This window comes from Brachyistius frenatus, unplaced genomic scaffold, assembly GCF_029030835.1.
Source record: "Brachyistius frenatus isolate BFR_SWC_R1_liver_20210118 unplaced genomic scaffold, ASM2903083v1 Contig_212, whole genome shotgun sequence".
Lineage (NCBI taxonomy): Eukaryota > Metazoa > Chordata > Actinopteri > Embiotocidae > Brachyistius > Brachyistius frenatus.
The window spans coordinates 545,150-565,006 of NW_027210811.1; the positions used below are offsets into that span (position 1 = coordinate 545,150).

The window sequence follows — 19,857 nt, forward strand, 5'->3', positions numbered from 1 at the left end:
TGGTATCAAAGCAGTCTTGAAGTGCAGCGAGATTGGTTGGGATAGCTGCCAGCCCGGATACCTCTACGCTTATCCCTCTTCTGCTTCCTTTCCCAACGCATACGGCGCCTCCTCTTCGGGTTCCCAAGATGTAATATGTCTTATTTCTTTCCAGCAGAAACTGCTGACTGTACTGTTACCTTAAACAAACACGACAATCTTTTACGTGCACACGACGAAGCTACACAGTTAAACACCGTAATATCAGGACAAAGAGGGGCCGGTGCACTTGAACTCGCCGCCATCAAGTCCTGGTGAAAGTAGACAGATCTCAAATTAGCAACGCACAAGTCGACCTATTTGTAGTTAGACTAGTACACCCTGTATATATCTCTGAAAAAACGACTTTACAAACTGACGTTACAGATTATATAATGTGTCCTGATAACATTCTGCTTATTGCCAATTGCCTTAAAGTTAACCTGCACACTCATAACTCCAGTACATTTTTTCATTTATTAATGATCAACATTTTGACAAATGTTCAGGTGTTAAAATGAAGGCGTTGTATGAATCCAACCAGTCTTCCTTTTATTATGGTCATCAAGTTTACAAACTCAACACACACAAAGACTTTTCATTCACTGATATTCCAGACATAATGATACTGGATTTATAACAAGAGGTTTTTCCAATAACAGACTTTAAGAAATTTAAGGTTGTATCTGCATTTTCAGAAGAAATGAGTTGCTATTAATATACTTTACCAAAATAAACCTTTAAAATCAGACAAGTACCATCAAAATCTGTCCAGTTATACAGCAATGAAAAGTTTCAATGACACGTCATGTTCATGAGCCAACATCTGAATGTGATAATATTATAATGTGATAAGTTCATAATATTACATTATTATATCAAATATGATAATGCATTCATAATTCAGTAAAGTTTTGAATGCAGTACGTGAACTTGTAGTGGAGTATTTCCAGTGTGGTTTTAGTACTGTTACTAAAGTGGAGGACCTGAATACTTCTTCCACCACTGCAGAAATAGAAACACTTTTGTTTTGAAGTTGAGTCGAAGTAAAAAAAAAGTTATTCTGTTCACACCAAAGGTCCATTTCTCTTAAACTGGGTTCACAGATGAGTTAAATCCATGTTAGCGACTTCTTCACCTTCGCCACCTCTGTCAGGTGTCTGTGTCTGTCACACAGGAGACGCTGATCAAACAGCAGGATTACTGCACAGGTGTGTCTTGGACTGGTCACAAGAAAATGTTAGTATGTTGTCATCAGTAAGGAGTATTTAGTGTTTTCATCTTGTTTTTAACAAAAATTAAATGTGATTGCAGCTTGACAATATAATTTGTTTTTTTACTGAGCAAATGATTGTTACAGTTTTACATGAAACCAATATCATGTGATAATGTGCTTTACTAACATAAGGAAACGTTTCAGGATATTCAACCATTTAGCAAGATTAATTATCAAGAATCAAATGTTACATTTAAAAGGTGACTGTTGGAGAGATTTTTCTTGTAAAGTAGACGTGAACATCAAAACTACAAATCCAACCCTCCATTTGTCACCTCAGTGAGACCAACCAAAGTTAAAGTAGCACATCTCTGTCCACACAAACTCAGAGGATCTTTATGGACGGTGTGTTCACTGCAGGGCGGCTGTGTTGGAGTGTAGTAGATTGTCAAGGCCTTTCTATTCTTCTGTTCACTGAGTGTGTTGTACTTCAAGGTGTCTTCTGCCCGTCTGTAAACACTGAGGCCTGTTGGACCTTTATCCAGGCAGGAAGTCATTCATACAGTTTCATAGTCAAGTAAACACAAAAAGCATGAAGAGAATGAAAAGTTGAATTAAAAGTGTATTTTGTCCTCGTAATCACGTAAATCTGAAGTAGTTCACTGTAGTGACAGTGAACAGTAGTGACGTCACAGAGCGGAACATTCTAAGATCCTTGTAGAGCAGACAGAAGACCAGTTCACCTCAGAGAACTACACACACTCTACAGGTGACAACAGATTATCAACATCTCTCCTCACATCGTTCGGTTTGAACTTGGTTTGAACAACATGGGACACGGGAACTTGACAGAGGAGAGCGAGACTCGTCGGTCTCTGTTTTCCTCTGGAAAACATAGAAGTAAGTACGACATCCTGGCGACACGGTGGGATGGTCAGTGACACGGACTCAGAGTCACGTTCTTCACGTTTCTGTATTTTTAATACAAACATAAAGGAGAGTTTCACTGCTAATTTCTCACATTAACAGTGAAAAAAAAAAGAATAAATAAAAACATGAACTGATAGTGAAATGAAAGTTCTAGCTGACAGTTTTCTTGGTTTCAGTCGCAGACTTGACAGTTTTTCTGCTGAAGCTAAACTATTTATTGAGTCATAAAAACATGCGATTGTGAATCAGACCTCTTCAGTTGTTTTTAAAAAAAATCTTTGTTTGCGAGTAAAAAACCAGTTTGTATCGGAGAGTTTGATTTGGATCAATGACATGGCTCTACACACAGTTCCCTCCTCCCACTGGAAACACTGGACAGGAGAGGAGCTCATTTCTCATTTTATTGCTCTATTTTACTGAAATGCTTTTGAAATGCATCATGACTGCTTCCCGCTGACACCGACCATATGAAATACAAATAATACAATCATTAAAAGAAGAAATCCATGCTATGCTACATTTAAAGTAGTTAGTTGGTACAATGGCCATTTAATGTAATTACAAATGACATTTTGCTGCTGTCAACAAATCATTGTTTCAATATGTGTTTCCTTCATTTAGATCATGAATCCAATGCTGGTGAATCCAGCTGCATCAGGATGGAGGATGGAACAGCGCGGGGGCGCAAAAGGAAGGCGCCCTCAGAGGAGGGGCCCCCCAGGAAAAGATTTAAGTGTGACAGTGACACCAACAGTGTTTCCCCCTGCAATGTGCTAGAGGAAAGTTCAACGGTCCGGGGCAGCAAGCGGAAGGTGGACACTGGTGGAGAGACCCCTAGAAAAAGGATGAGGGTTGACAGTGACCCCCACAGTGGCTCCCCCTGCAGCGTGGTAACAGAGGAAGCCAGTGTGGGGAGCAGCAAACAGAGGGCTGATGCTTCTGAAGAAACCCCACGGACAGAGACGAGCGACACCGTGGACACCGGCAGCAGAGAGAGACGCACCGACTCAGATGGACGCCCAAAGACGTCTGAGAGCCTGAAACACAGCTCGGTACGAGAGGCCCAGTACGAATCCTCCTTCCCCATAAAAACAAGTCGAGGTGAGCAGATACAGGGAAAGAAAGTTATTTATTTACTTTCTTGCCCAGAACTAGATGAGAGATTTATACCACCTCATGTCTCTACCACATATATGAAGCTTCAAGCAGCAGCTGATCAGCTTAGCTTCACACAACGACTAGAAACAGAGATGGCTGGCCTGTCACTGTCTAAAGTTCATAACATCCATCTACCAGCACCTCCAAGCTCGGCCAACAAACAGCCTCACGTGGTTGGCAGATGTGACAGTGGCTTTTATCTTCTCATCGGGATCTCTATTTAAGATGATACTAATAATCATAAATGTTTCTCTTCAGATGAATTTGAAGAAATGTATTCGGAGCTTTACAAGATCGGTGAAGGTGGATTTGGAGCCGTGTATTCAGGCTACCGTAAAACAGACAATATACCAGTAAGGTTCTTTACACCAACACACACACACACACACACACACACACACACACACACACACACACACACACACACACACACACACACACACACACACACACACACACACACACACACACACACACACACAGACACACACACACACACACACACACACACACACACACACACACACACACACACACACACACACACACACACACACACACACACACACACACACACACACACAGACACACACACACACAGACACACACACACACACACACACACACAGACACACACACACACACACACACACACACACACACACACACACACACACACACACACACACACACACACACACACACACACACACACACAGACACACACACACACACACAGACACAGACACACACAGACACACACACACACACACACACACACACACACACACACACACACACACACACACACACACACACACACACACACACACACACACACACACACACACACACACACACACACACACACACACACACACACACACACACACACACACACACACACACACACACACACACACACACACACACACACACACACACACACACACACACACACACACACACACACACACACACACACACACACAGACACACACACACACTCACACACACACACACACACACACACACACACACACACACACACACACACACACACACACACACACACACACAGACACACACACACACACACACACACACACACACACACACACACACACAGACACACACACACACACACAGAGACACACACACACACAGACAGACACAGAGACACAGACACACACACACACACACACACACACACACACACACACACACACACACACACACAGACAGACACACACACAGACACACACACACACACACACACACACACACACACAGACACACACACACACACACACACACACACACACACACACACACACACAGACACACACACACACACACACACAGACACACACACACACACACACACACACACAGACACACACACACACACACACAGACACACACACACACACACACACACACACACACACACACACACACACACACACACACACACACACACACACACACACACACACACACACACACACACACACACACACACACACACACACACACACACAGACACACACACACACACACACACACACAGACACACACACACACACACACACAGACACACACACACACACACACACACAGACACACACACACACACACACACACACACACACACACACACACACACACACACACACACACACACACACACACACACACACACACAGAACTCAGAGTAAAATACGTGTTTTGTCCTGCAGGTTGCCATTAAACACATTCAGAGGGAAAGTGTCTCCTACATCGAAGTGGTAAGTGATCACGTTTTCAGTTACACTGTCATCATCTTTCATTTAACCGAGGATTTCTTTTCTAATTTATGAATTGGATGCTTTTCTTACCTTTAGGTCGAAAATGGAAAAGAATATCAGATCATTGAGGAAGTGGCCCTCATGGAAAAAGCAACAGGCGGAGCCAAAGCATGCAGGAAATCTGCTGCTATCGCTCTGCTGGACTGTTTTGATCTGGAGGATGAGCTCATCCTGGTGATGGAGAGGCCGGTCTCCTGCTCTGATCTGGAGGAGTACTGCATAGAAGGAGGAGGCTGCCTGACAGAAGACCACGCCAAGGTAAGGACCGGGACCATGTACCGGACTAGTACTTTTCAGGGTGTTCGCTCAGCCCGTCTGCTGTTGGTGGTATTTCGGTATTTAGCATACAGACATGACAGAAGCATCAATCTTCTGAATCAGCATATTTCCCAAAATGCCACCCAGTTTCTTTAAAGTACTGTCCGATAGAAAGTCAGAACCACAGCAGTCACTTTGTCACCAAGCTTCCAGCACCACCTTTTCAAGCATGTCTGTCCTGTCTGACGGGACATTAAGTCCAGCTCCACTTCCTCACTGTGTTTCACTCTCCTTCCATCCCAGATCATCCTCAGGCAGATGGTGGAGGCCGCCATGGGACTCCACTCCAACGGAGTCTTTCACAGGGACATCAAGATGGAAAACGTCCTGGTTGAAGCTGGACCTGACGGCCCTCGCGTCCGGGTGATAGATTTCGGATGTGGCTGCCTGGTGAAGAACGGGTCTTACGATTACTTCAATGGTACGATATTTGCCTCTTCACCAGCACTTCACTCAATCTTTGAAAGAGACCATGTGGATGTTTAAACAAGGCTTCTGCTCCTTTACTGACTCCATCTTTGTGTCTATCTCTGTGTTGTAGGTACCTTGTCGTTAGCCCCTCCAGAATGGTTCCTCCAGAAACAATATCAGGCCGCTCCCACAACGGTGTGGCAACTGGGAGGATTATTATACGACCTGCTTCATTTTAGGCAGTCATTTGACACCATGATGTATCTCTGGGGGAGAGTTGAATTCAACTTCAGTCTATCCACAGGTAAGACAAACACAGAGTTTACATAGAAGACCTTGTTACTCCGCCATTATTTCTACCGAAAACGTTGTTTATAAAGAGTCTTCGACCATCGGAAGATGTTAAAATATAACACATTGACCAAAGATGATATATAACACCACGATACACTGCAATATAATGTAGATAATAATGTCGATAATTCCATACACACAAGTACATATACTAAAACAAATCTTTGAATATGAAGTCGTCACTGAGCTGCCACTTCAACCTTTGCTCTCCGGCTCTCTTCTGCTTTTCAGACTGCAAGGATTTTTTGGCGCTGTGTCTGGACACAGACCCTGAGACACGAGGCACCTTAGAGGACCTGTGGGGCCATCCTTGGCTCAGGTGATGGACATCAGACCATGTGTCCAGACCCACTCCTGGATCAACCAATCATTTCAGACACACACCCCTCAACCCCTAAACCCCTCAACCCCTAAACCCCTCAATCCCTCAACCACTCAATCCCTCAACCACTCAACCCCTCAATCCCTCAACCACTCAACCCCTCAATCCCTCAACCCCTCAATCCCTCAACCACTCAACCCCTCAATCCTTCAATCCCTCAATCCCTCAATCCCTCAATCCCTCAACCCCTCAACCCCTAAACCCCTCAATCCCTCAATCCCTCAACCACTCAATCCCTCAACCACTCAACCACTCAATCCCTCAACCACTCAATCCCTCAACCACTCAACCCCTCAATCCCTCAACCACTCAATCCCTCAATCCCTCAATCCCTCAACCCCTCAATCCCTCAACCACTCAACCCCTCAATCCCTCAACCACTCAACCCCTCAATCCCTCAACCCCTCAATCCCTCAACCACTCAATCCCTCAACCACTCCATCCCTCAACCACTCAATCCCTCAACCCTCAACCACTCAATCCCTCAACCACTCAACCCCTCAATCCCTCAACCACTCAATCCCTCAACCCCTCAATCCCTCAATCCCTCAACCACTCAATCCCTCAACCACTCAACCCCTCAATCCCTCAACCACTCAATCCCTCAACCACTCAACCCCTCAATCCCTCAACCACTCAATCCCTCAATCCCTCAATCCCTCAACCCCTCAATCCCTCAACCACTCAACCCCTCAATCCCTCAACCACTCAACCACTCAACCCCTCAATCCCTCAACCACTCAACCCCTCAATCCCTCAACCACTCAATCCCTCAACCACTCCATCCCTCAACCACTCAATCCCTCAACCACTCAACCCCTCAATCCCTCAACCACTCAATCCCTCAACCCCTCAATCCCTCAACCACTCAACCCCTCAATCCCTCAACCACTCAACCCCTCAATCCCTCAACCACTCAATCACTCAACCCCTCAATCCCTCAACCACTCAACCCCTCAATCCCTCAACCCCTCAACCCCTCAATCCCTCAACCACTCAACCCCTCAATCCCTCAACCACTCAACCCCTCAATCCCTCAATCCCTCAACCCCTCAATCCCTCAATCCCCCAACCCCTCAATCCCTCAACCACTCAACCCCTCAATCCCTCAACCCCTCAATCCCTCAACCACTCAACCCCTCAATCCCTCAACCACTCAATCCCTCAACCACTCAATCCCTCAACCCCTCAACCCCTCAATCCCTCAACCCCTCAATCCCTCAACCACTCAATCCCTCAACTCCTCAACCACTCAACCCCTCAATCCCTCAACCACTCAATCCCTCAACCCCTCAATCCCTCAACCACTCAACCACTCAACCCCTCAATCCCTCAACCACTCAATCCCTCAACCCCTCAATCCCTCAACCCCTCAATCCCTCAACCACTCAACCACTCAACCCCTCAATCCCTCAACCCCTCAACCACTCAATCCCTCAACCCCTCAATCCCTGAACCACTCAATCCCTGAACCACTCAACCCCTCAATCCCTCAACCACTCAATCCCTCAACCACTCAACCACTCAACCCCTCAATCCCTCAACCCCTCAACCACTCAATCCCTCAACCCCTCAATCCCTGAACCACTCAATCCCTCAACCACTCAATCCCTCAACCACTCAACCCCTCAATCCCTCAAACCCTCAACCCAGCCACCACTCAGCCCTTAAACCCACCAGCCAACCAGCGGACCAACACACCGGCCAAATGCCTGTCCAACCAAACGTCCGTCCATCCGTACGATCGCCTGTCCAACCGAACATAATAAACAATAATAAATCCATAAATAATAGATAATAAAATAATCTTAAAACATATGCCTGTATGTTCAAATTTAAAACTTAAAATGCACCAGTTTAATGTAACTATTATATTTATATTCATATTTTGGTATAATGTCAGATGAAATATCTTTGATGAGTATCACGTACAAATCAATTTAAAAAAAAGTTCATTTTTTAATAGGCCTTATTTTTGCATTTATATGCTTGTACAGTAGTTTAATGTCAACAGTACCCTGATGGGATTATTTTGGAAATCCAACATAGAGTCAATGATGTCAATAATCTGCTGGTTTGACATCTCAATGTGAAATGATCACAGACCCAAATGAACTGTGTGAATATATCGGTCCTTGTCTCATTTGCAGTCATTCCCTCTTACTGGGACCTCCAGCTCATTTAAAAAAAATAATTCACCAGTGCAAAGATGCTCTTTGTACAAAACCTGAGTGTCTGTGCACTTGATAGGTGCAAATATTTTTCAAGTTGGTGCAACATGACCAGAGGAAACTCAGGATCTCTGTGCTTGTCCCTTCGTTCTCCCCCATCACTTTTCCTCTCGTGTTTCCTGTTGTTCCCATTTGTTTTTGTCTGTCACATGCTTTCTGTCCTGGTCTCTGTCTGGAGGGCGTGGGTTTCTCCACCTCCCGCCTCCAGACACCCCCCACCACCACTCCTCTATCAGCTGGCACAGCTGCTTCTAGTTCCAGTAATCACCGCCTGGCAGTATATCAACCCCGGTCCTGGACTCCACCTTTGTCGTCCATTGCGTCGCCAGCCTGGTACAACGCCGCAGTCGGCGAGTGGTAAGTTTGTCTCCCGTAGTTCTGTTCCCGGTTCTGACCTCTGCCTGTTCTCGGCCTGCTGCAGTCTGCCAGTGTGCCAGCCGGATCAGCTTCACTCCTGTCCTGAGCTGTACATCCCGGTCTGGGTCGGTCCTCGGAGACCACACGGGACACTTTGTGTCCCAGCGATTGGTTCTGCGGACGCGCCCGCTGGCTCCTCTACTCTGTACCCGGTGTGCAGTCCCGGCCCGTCGTTCAGAGTCCGTCCCCGGCCCGCTCCTGCGGGAGGAACCGCCGATGGATCTGGACTCTTGGGATTGCCAACCGCAACCTGAACTGCAGAACTCTGAGTCTGAACTCATTCAGTAACAGACCAGTCAACAATCTGTATTTAATAAAAAACTTTACTGATTGTAAAAACCCCGGCCGGCTGTACGTCTGCTCCTGGGTCCTCCACCAACAAATCACACAACAAAAAAACAGAAAATGGGCTTCAGTATTCATTTTCTCTCAAAATGTGTCCGACAAGCCCCAGAATGCACTGGGCTCGTTGCCTTCCTACGTCGTTTCTGTTGGATAAACTCGAGCAGAGGCTCGGTTAACTACATCTAAGTGGGTGTTAGCAAGTGAGAAGATGTTGTTTGTTTCAGGAACTTCATGGTTTGGACTTGCATTGTTCCGGGTGTCAGGACCTGAAAAGGAAACAACGTGCTGGAGTTAGTTATAGCCGGTTTACTGTAAAGCAGGTCTGGGCATTGTACGGCCCACGGGCCACATCCGGCCCTTTGGCTGTCCCTGACCGGCCCGCGTGAGGTCAATGGTAAATTAGGAATCAAATATGTGTACATCATGCACGCAATACAACTTTATTTTGAAGGCGACTGCTATTTTCTTTAATTTACGTTGGCCTACGTTCGTGCGTTTACGAGACGTGAGTTAGCTGTTAGCCCTCAAACATGTCAGCTCACCTTAAAAAAAGAAAGATTGACACAGAATGTAGAGTTTTTAAACAAAATATAACAAAAAAACCAAAGTATTTATGAACTGAAGTCAAAGGTAAAACCGCGTGCATAGTTTGTGGAATACAGATCGCAGATTGAATCGCCATTACGAAACTAAACATGCAGAGAAGTACAAGAATTTGGCTGATGCAGAGCGGGCATGGACATCTGAAGCTTTGCTGGCTAAGCTGCAAAATCAACAAGGACTTTTTTATCAAGCTTCACACATCCAGGGACGGAGCAGTCAAAACCAGCTTTGTGATAGCCCACAAAATCACTAAAAACACAAAGTCATTCTCTGATGGGGAGTTCATCAAAGAGTGTTTGGTGGACTCTGCATATGCCCTGAGAAAAAAGAAGCATTGGAGAACGTGCCTCTCTCCGGGCGAAGCGAGGACGAGAAGGGTCAAGGACAAGAAGGACCGAGGACATGGCGGCGAATCTGGAGCTTCAGCTGCAACAAAGTGGACCATTTTGACTTTTTCTCCTTGGCTTTGGACGAGAGCTGTGATGTCCGTGACACAGCCCAGTTACTCGTCTTTGTCCGTGGGATGAAGGACTTCAAGGTTACGGAGGAGCTGGCAGCACTGCGGTCAATGAAAGGGACAACAACAGGGAGCAGTCTTTTCACGGAGGTAGTTGCATGCATGGACACGCTGGGTCTGAAATGGGACAGACTGGTAGGTGCGGAGGCTGTTACAACCGAAAAATGTGGACTTTTGTCCGAGATAAAGTGACTGAAATCGACCCAGATCAGAAATTGGTATTTTTGCATTGTGTTATACATCAGCATGTGTTGTCCAAGTCAGTGCTAAAAATGAACCATGTTATTGATGTTGTAACTAAAACAGTTAACTTCATCAGGGCACGAGCATCGAATCACAGACAGTTTGTTTCACTTTTGGAGGAGCATGAGACTGAACATAGTGACATTGGCTACCACACAGCTGTCAGATGGCTCAGCCTGGGCAACATGCTAAAAAGATTACGGGAGCTGAAAGCAGAGATTCGAGAGTTCTGCAAGAAGAAAGGCAAGGACATCCCAGAGCTCTCCAGATGAGGACTGGATGGCCGATTTTGCATTTGCTGTTGATGTGACTGCACTGATGAATGAACTGAACACCAAACTGCAAGGCAAGGGCCTTTTTGTTCATGAAATGCACAGCCTGGTGAAGGCTTTCATGAGAAAGTTGCAGTTTCTTTCAAGCCAACTGGACAGCAACAATCTCACTCACATGCAAACCCTGAAAGAAGTCACACCATCAGCTGATCACCTCCGCAGGTACTCATCCAAGCTAGGAGCACTGCATGGTGAGTTTTCAAGGCGATTTGAAGATCTCAAAATGATCGAGGATGAAATGCACATGATTTCCTCTCCCTTTACCTGCAGTGTGGGTCATGCACCCAGCGATGTTCAGCTGCAACTCATTGACCTGCAGTCTGATGCGGTACTGGCAGAGCACTTTAAGTCAGGATCACTGCTGGATTTTTACTCTTCTCTCAAGGAGGAGAACTTTCCAAACATAAGGAGACATGCTCAGAAGATGTTGGTTCTCTTTGTCTCTACCTACATATGTGAACAAACATTCTCAGTGATGAAGTTTACAAAATCCAGGTATAGATCCTCTCACTGATGATCATCTGGCAGCTGTGCTTCGCATCTCCACCTCAGACATTCAACCTGACTTTGATGCACTTGTGAAAGCCCAACAGAGACTAGATTTCTCTCACTGAACAAGAAAAAAAAAAGAAAAAAAAATCAAATGAGGTGGTTAGACTAGAAATCTAAAAAGTATACTTTTTTCTCATGCATTTCTCTTTTTTCATATGAAGCACTCAAACCTGGTGACAGACGGACCGGATGAGTGGACAAACATTTGAACGCTGTCATGTTTGGGTTGAGGACAAAGCAGCAAATAACTACAAGGTTTTCCCCGTTCGAGGTGCCGTCGTCATCTGTAATTCGGTACACATCAAAAACTTTTTATAGATGATGACCAACGACTGCACCACAGGAGACTCAACTGTCAAACTCCTGAATTTTGCAGACGACACAACGGTCATCGGCCTCATCAGGGACGGTGATGAGTCTGCATACAGACGGGAGGTTGAACAGCTGGTTCTCTGGTGCAATCAGAACCACCTGGAGCTGAACCCACTCAATACTGTGGAGATGCCCCCCAACACTGCCCCCCATCAGGGGTGATGGGGGGCAGTGTTGGGGGGCGCCACCTGAAGTCCACTGTCTCCCAGAACCTGAAGAGTCCAACATCAACTCCATCATCAAGAAGGCCCAGCAATGGATGTACTTCTTGTTGCAGCTCAGGAAGCTCAACCTGATCACATAAAAGAGGAAGAGTTTGTAGTAGCTGACCAATCACAGACATGGACAAGATGACTGACAGCAGGGAGACATATTATAAAAACAAGTAGCAAATTATAATTTCATAAAAATATGAAGTTAAACACATAATCCACACTGAGAGCTGCAGCTGCTGAATGTGGATGAAATCGTCAACTGTGTGAATGTAGCCGAAGTTGAGAGACTTATAAGATCACCATGACAACCACAGGAAGATCTGACTATTATTACACGAGTATATTTCATTAAATTAATGTATACAGAGGACCGTCTCACTCCACAGAGGACCGTCTCACTCCACAGAAGACTGTCTCACTCCACAGAGGACCGTCTCACTGTCTCACTCTGCGCACTGAGCTCCACTGGATCTTCTCTGATTGGTGATGTCATTTTTGAGAGATCTGGCGGTGCTTTCTTACGTTTTGATCTGATATTGCTAACATAACCTGCTCTGGACCAGGTGAAGTTTGCAGCATCAGTTACCATGGTGATCTAGCCAGTTTAAAAGAGAGCCAGCTTGGTGACACTGACAAGCCTTTAGTCTCAACATACCTCACTAACCCAGTAATCTCACTTCGTAGTTCACCCTTCAGGTACGGCTGATAGTTAGTGTTTCATTTTGATGTGCTGATGCCTGTTAATTATCTTTAATGACTGTAAACAGCTTCAATAAATAAAATGTTTATAAAAGTTTGTCTGGAGGACATGTATTTTTCCTGTTTTCTGGCGTTTGCTAAACTAGATTATTGATTATGTAAGAACTATTATACATATTATCCGACGATGAATATAATCATGAGTTGCAGCTGTACTATTAAGTAACTCTCTGGTGGTCTATGATCCTTCAAGAACACTGAGATCATCTGCTGCTGGTTTATTGGAGGTTCAAAGCAACAGCCAAAAGAAAATTGGGGATTCAGCTTTTATCAATTCTACTCCAAAGCTGTGGAACAAACTACCTGTTAGATATCAGGGAAGCTTCTTAGTTCTTACTTTTAAAAGAAAGATAAACAAAAAAATATCTCTTTACTTTAGCTTTTAACTAGCTACTCTTGATACTTTCTTGCACTTGAACTACTGCACCTTTAAAATGCATTATTTTATGTTTTAACTCTATTGTGTTTAATTTCATGCATTTTACCTGTTTCTGATGCATCTTATCTGTTCTTATGCATTTTATGTTTCTTATGCATTTCATTTCTTTTCTATATTTTTAAATGTTTCTTTATATCTGTTTTTATGTGACACACTGCATGTAATTATATTGCTGTGAAGCACTTTGAGCTGCATTTATTGTATGAAAGGTGCTATAAAAATAAAGTTTATTATTATTATCATTATTATTAGTAGTAGTAGTATTACTTCGGTGTCCTCTGAATGACTGGGGTGATGTTGTCACGTGGTTGGAATGATGACTGGATGCTAACAGCAGATTTTTCTTCGTTCAGCAGTTCTTCATTTTGTCTGCGCTGTCAGATGGATTTATTTTCTCTGATCTGTGCAGCAGTTCTCTGACTGAGTCCACCGCTGATTCTCAGTCAGACGTGATGAGCAGTAATCAACATTTGGCAGATTAATGAGGGTTGTTGTTTTTGTACTCCGGTGTAACGTTAAAATCAGCGACCCTCTCGGTTACATGTACCGGTACCGGTCCGGATAAACGAGCCCAACTACATGTGCAGGAGGATGCTCTGCACAGTGCTGATCTACAGACACAGAAATAGACCTTCAGTATGGATGAACAGGTCTTCCATGTTAAAATCTTCATTAAAACACAGGACCCAATGTCAATTTAAATCTATTTCATTTTTATTGCTTATCTTGTGTTTAATAGCTGACATGTTTCAAGTCCTTGTTTGATGTTGGGCAGCTCTGGCTGTTTATAGATGTGCTGATGATATACACCGGCCACTTGGAGGCAGCAGAAACAATTTATGAGCACAAGATTTTCCATATAATCACCTTTACAGCTGATTTTTCTAAAACAACAACATCTTTTCAGAGTTTCATAATGAGTTTCAGCTCAGTGAATAGCTGTTCATAATATGTTCATTATTTTTTGCTCACCTAATTACAATGTTCTCCCTCAATTACAAGCATTCAGTCAAGACTCTTAAATGTCTGAACAGGAGTCCGTTTACAGGTTTTTAGCTGCAGTCTCAGAGCAACATGTGCACATTTTGTGATTATTGAAATGATGCACAGCTGCCCAAGAAAAATTTACCCAAAAGCCAAATTACTTTTTTACTATTCATGCACACGATGGGCCTCATTCACCACCTGTTGAAGAAGAAATCTCTATTTTAAACCCACTTCTGCAGTTTTGTTATTAATCATTGCACACTCAAGAGCATACTTATGTACATTATTTGATTTATTTTTTTTAAATTTTTATAGTAGACCTGGATAATGTGAATAAGGCTAAATATATCACTAAAACAAACAATGAGCACGTTGAAGAGAACATCTATTCACAAATATAATAACCTGCCTTTAGGTTTTACATATTATTGTTTACATGTTAAATGTTTCTCATGTTCCAGATCAAATCTACCGTCAAATAAATTCATTCTGAAAAAGCTGATTCTGATTCTTCAGATGACGTGTTGGTCCATCTCAGGTTGCTCCAGGTAGGTTTGGCCACTTTTCCTGCTTCCAAAATATTACCAACAGGAACTGACAGTCGACTTGCTGCCTGATGGATCCCACCTCCTGACATGTTGCTGTGGTAACTAGATAATAAAGTGCAGCCTCTATAGGTGCCCTGTGTTATCCTACCAGTCACTATTGATGCTATCAAAGTGCTGACTCATTTTATGACGACACTGATCAAGGTCGAGTATCAATACTAACACATTAAAGATGATGTGTAACAAAAATCTTTATGTCTGTATGTTAACGCACGTGACCAACTTTTTGTTTTTGGGCTTTGACGCGACCTTCTTCTTTTTACACTACACATGTGGCACTGCACTATTTCATTCACACTCTAAATCAGTTTAATATTTGCTTTAAATGCATTGAAACATCATGCAGTAACATTTTTAGAGCCTCATGAATGAAATTATTTTAATAGCTGTGTGATTATAAGAGGTGATGAAAACCTCCTGGTCTGGCCATCTGTTTGCCATTATTTACATTTCTATCAACTTCTATTTTCCTCATCAACTTCTGTGATTTATATGTGCTGCAGTTTCATGCCCCTATGGGGTCTGGCAGGGCTTTGACATATGTTGTATCTTAATTAGAAACAGCAGGCTTTGAATTTCAATGCACATCATGAATCTGATGGACACTTATTTTTATAAACCTTTTTAAGAACAAATATAAGGAAAAAAACGTAAGATATTGGTGAATAACAACCTAGATAAATTAAAATGGCTATTGTGGGGCAATATCTCATGCAAATTTCTTTTAATATTCAGGTTAAGATATTCAAATTAGGCTGAGATTTGGCCCATAATGTACTGTAACAGCTTGTGCAGTGTTAAACATGTTTTTATATAATCTCCTAGGTTAAACAATGTTATTAAACACATGTGAAACCCACGTTAGTTTTACCAGCAACTAAAAGGTTAACTCACACATGCAGTACCGACGTTCACCAGAGGGGCGCTGTGGTGCACGTCGGGAGATCAAAGCCGTCTCCCTGGAGACGACCCTCCACGTCTCCAACAGCAGGTCATCATCTCCATGAAGATCTCATCGGGTTGGTTTCTGCTCTCTGCTGTTGAGGATGTTTATTTATTTGGTCGTTAACCAGACCGACTCCGGAGGAAGAAGTTTATTAAAGTCTGAGAAGAATCTCCGGTGAGTGACGAATGCGTCGCTAAGAGTTAGCCGTTGCTGCAGAGCTACAAAGGAGGACAGTTGTTTAGTTGGGCTAAAGATACCGATCAGGAGAGAAGAGAAAACAACCAGTCAGAGATAAATATTAATTTGTTGATGAATATTATTTTACGGGGTTGATATCTGTGATTGTGGAGCTCCAGGTACGGGACGGGGCTAGCTAAGCACTGGGGGTTAATGCGTCGGGACCTGTTGAACCGAGTGGGAACGATGACGTCATGTTCTTGTTTTAGCGCCAAAAGTAAAGGTCAGATTGAGAACAGCTGTTGAGTGTGTTGCTTAGTAACGGTGGACGTTTAAATAATGTCTGTTAGGTATAAGTGACAGATGTCACTGAGACATGAGGACGTGTGTGTGTGAAATATGTTGGTATGTTAATATTGACCATAGTGAATATTAGATATATATATGTACAGTGACCCCTCGCTATAACGCGGTTCACCTTTCACGGTCTCGCTGCTTCACGGATTTGCATCGTGCATTGTGTTCTGCATTCTGATTGGCTAAACAGTCTCTCCGCTTCTTCTCTACCTGTTTGTCAATAACGTTGCGGTTTAATATGTACACGCACGTAAAACAGCTTGCCAAATTAAAAATAATCGATGGTGGCATGTCGGTTTATAAGAATCTTTTTGCCCAGAAGAAAAAAGAGCGACAACAACTACCGATAACTACGTTCTTCTCTTGAAAAACCACACCTGCACCGCCGGCTTTAGAAGAAAGAACCGCTGCAGAGCGGAGTCAGGATGCAGCGGCTCAGTCAGAAGAGCAGTGAAATACACGAGTCACTATTTGTCCTACTGTACTTTGTATTTGTTTTCATAATCATTTTTCATTTCCTCCCGTTCTAATCCAATGACTCGGGTCGCAGTGGGGCGGTGCCGATCTCAGCAATTTGAAGCCTTCAGTTCGTATTGATGATTAAAATTATTATTTTACAGTACAGTAGTTATTTGTAAAAAAAAAACATTTATACAGTACTTTTATTTGTTAAACAAATGCTTGGGCCTGTAAAAAGGTTTTGTTCTTTGGTTTCAATGTATTATGGAGTATTTCATTGTATAATAATTGTAAAAAAAAAAAAAGGTTACTATATTTATATACGGTCTCTATTTGGAACGTAACCCCCGCGATAAACGAGGGTTCACTGTATATATATATATATACAGTTGAAACCAGAAGTTTACATACACTGTGCAAAAAGACACATAACACTTTTTTTCTCACTGTCTGAAGTTAAATCAGACTAAACCTCTCCTGTTTCAGGTCCGTTAGGATTACCAAAATTATTTAACTTTTGCTAAATGTCACAATAATGAGAAAGATAATATTTTAGAGAATTTGTCATTACTTTCTTCAAGGTCAAAAGTTTACATCCAGTTCCTTAGTATTTAGTAGCGTTGCCTTTGAACTGCATGACTTGGGTCAAACATTTTGGGTATCCTTCCACAAGCTTCCTACAGTACTCTGCTGGAATTCTGGCCCATTCCTCCGGACAGAACTGGTGGAACTGAGTCAGGTTTGTTGGCCGCCTCGCTCGCACACGCCTTTTCAGATCTGACCACAAATGTTCGATGGGATTCAGGTCAGGGCTTTGTGATGGCCACTCCAAGACATTGACTTTGTTGTCCTCAAGCCACTTTTTAACTATTTTGGCAGTCTGCTTCGGGTCATTGTCCATTTGGAACACCCATTTGCGCCCAAGTTTTAGCTTCCTGGCTGATGTCCTGAGATGTCGCCTTAATATTTCCAGGTAATGTTCTTTCTTCATGATGCCGTCTATTTTATGAAGAGCTCCAGTTCCTGCTGCAGCAAAACAGCCCCACAACATGATGCTGCCACCTCCATGCTTCACACTTGGGGTGGTGTTTTCAGGTCTACAAGCTTCCCCCTTTTTCCTCCAAATGTAACGGTGGTCATTATGGCCAAACAGCTCCACTTTAGTTTCATCAGACCACAGGACATGTCTCCAGAAGTTAAGGTCTTTGTCTTGGTGTCTTTTTGCAAACTGTAATCTGACTTTTTTTATGTTTCTTTAGGAGTAATGGCTTCCTTCTTGCTGAGTAGCCTTTCAGCCCATGTCAGTGCAGGACTCGTTTTACTGTGGATAATGACACTTTCTTACCAGCTTCAGCCATCATCTTCACAAGGTCTCTAGCTTTTGTTCTGGGGTTGATTTGCACATGTCGGACCAAAACACGTTCATCTCTGGGACACAGAGCCCGTCTCCTTCCTGAGCGGTGTGATGGCTGGACATTCCCATGTTTATACTTGCGTATAATTGTTTGCACAGATGAACGTGGCACCTTCAAGCATCTGGAAATTGCACCCAAGGATGAACCAGACTTGTGGAGCTCCACGATTCTCTCCCTGATTTCTTGGCTGATTTCTTTTGGCTTTCCCATGATTTCAAACAAGGAAGCAGAGTGTTTGAGGTGTGGCCTTAAAATACATCCCCAGGTGTGCCTTCAATTAACTCACATGTTGTCAGTTAACCTATCAGGAGCTTCAAAAGCCATGACATCATCATCTGGGCTTGCCCACGTTGTTTAAAGACATAGTACTTTTGGTGTATGTAAACTTTTGACCTCAAAGAAAGTAATATCAAATTCTCTAAAATATTATCTTTCTCATTATTGTGACATTTAGCAAAAGTTAAATAATTTTGGTAATCCTAACGGACCTGAAACAGGAGAGGGTTAGTCTGATTTAACTTCAGACAGTGAGAAAAAAAGTGTTATGTGTCTTTTTGCACAGTGTATGTAAACTTCTGGTTTCAACTGTATATGTGTGTGTAATACTATATTACTGGTCATTTACTGTTACACCAACAACAGAGTTTATAAATTACAGTACTGACATCATATTAAATTCTGCTGTATGCAGATTGTTTTTCTGTGTGGATCTGTGATGGAGACAGCGATCCCCAGAAACCTCCACAGAGCTGGAGCTGAGTGACCCTGTGACCCCTGATCATCTTTGGTCTTCTTGGATTCTCCTGCAGGAGCACCGACGAGCAAAAGATTGAGATCAGAGTTAGTCTGAGAGCCTCCAGACATAAACTACCAGGTAGTAGACTGGAAGACAAGAGACTGAAACTGACTGACTGAGAGAGAAATACCGGTATTGAGGTTATTATTTGAATTTGTTATTTTTCTTTTATGCTGTTCCCTTGATTTTCTGCGTGTTAATAACTATAATAAATTGCAGTTCAGTTCCTTGTTTTAAACTGCAAACATTTGTGGTGTTTCATTCACTCCCAGAGCGACAGTCCTAAATTTAACACAGGAAATCTAGTGTTACACAGACTACACATATTTTTTTTATTTTTTTACTATATATGTAACCTGCTGTCCATGTTGTTCTCACCTACATGTAAAGTTCCAATAAACGTGTTGTCGTTTAAAAATAAATATAAAAAAAGAGAGGGGAGTTAATGCG

General features: G+C 43.2%; 1 pseudogene; it reads left to right on the forward strand.

Moving 5' to 3' along the window:
• The first annotated feature begins 10,914 nt into the window (after nucleotides 1-10,914).
• On the forward strand, nucleotides 10,915-12,411 carry LOC138633236 (general transcription factor II-I repeat domain-containing protein 2B-like; annotated as a pseudogene).
• Nucleotides 12,412-19,857: the final 7,446 nt, after the last annotated feature.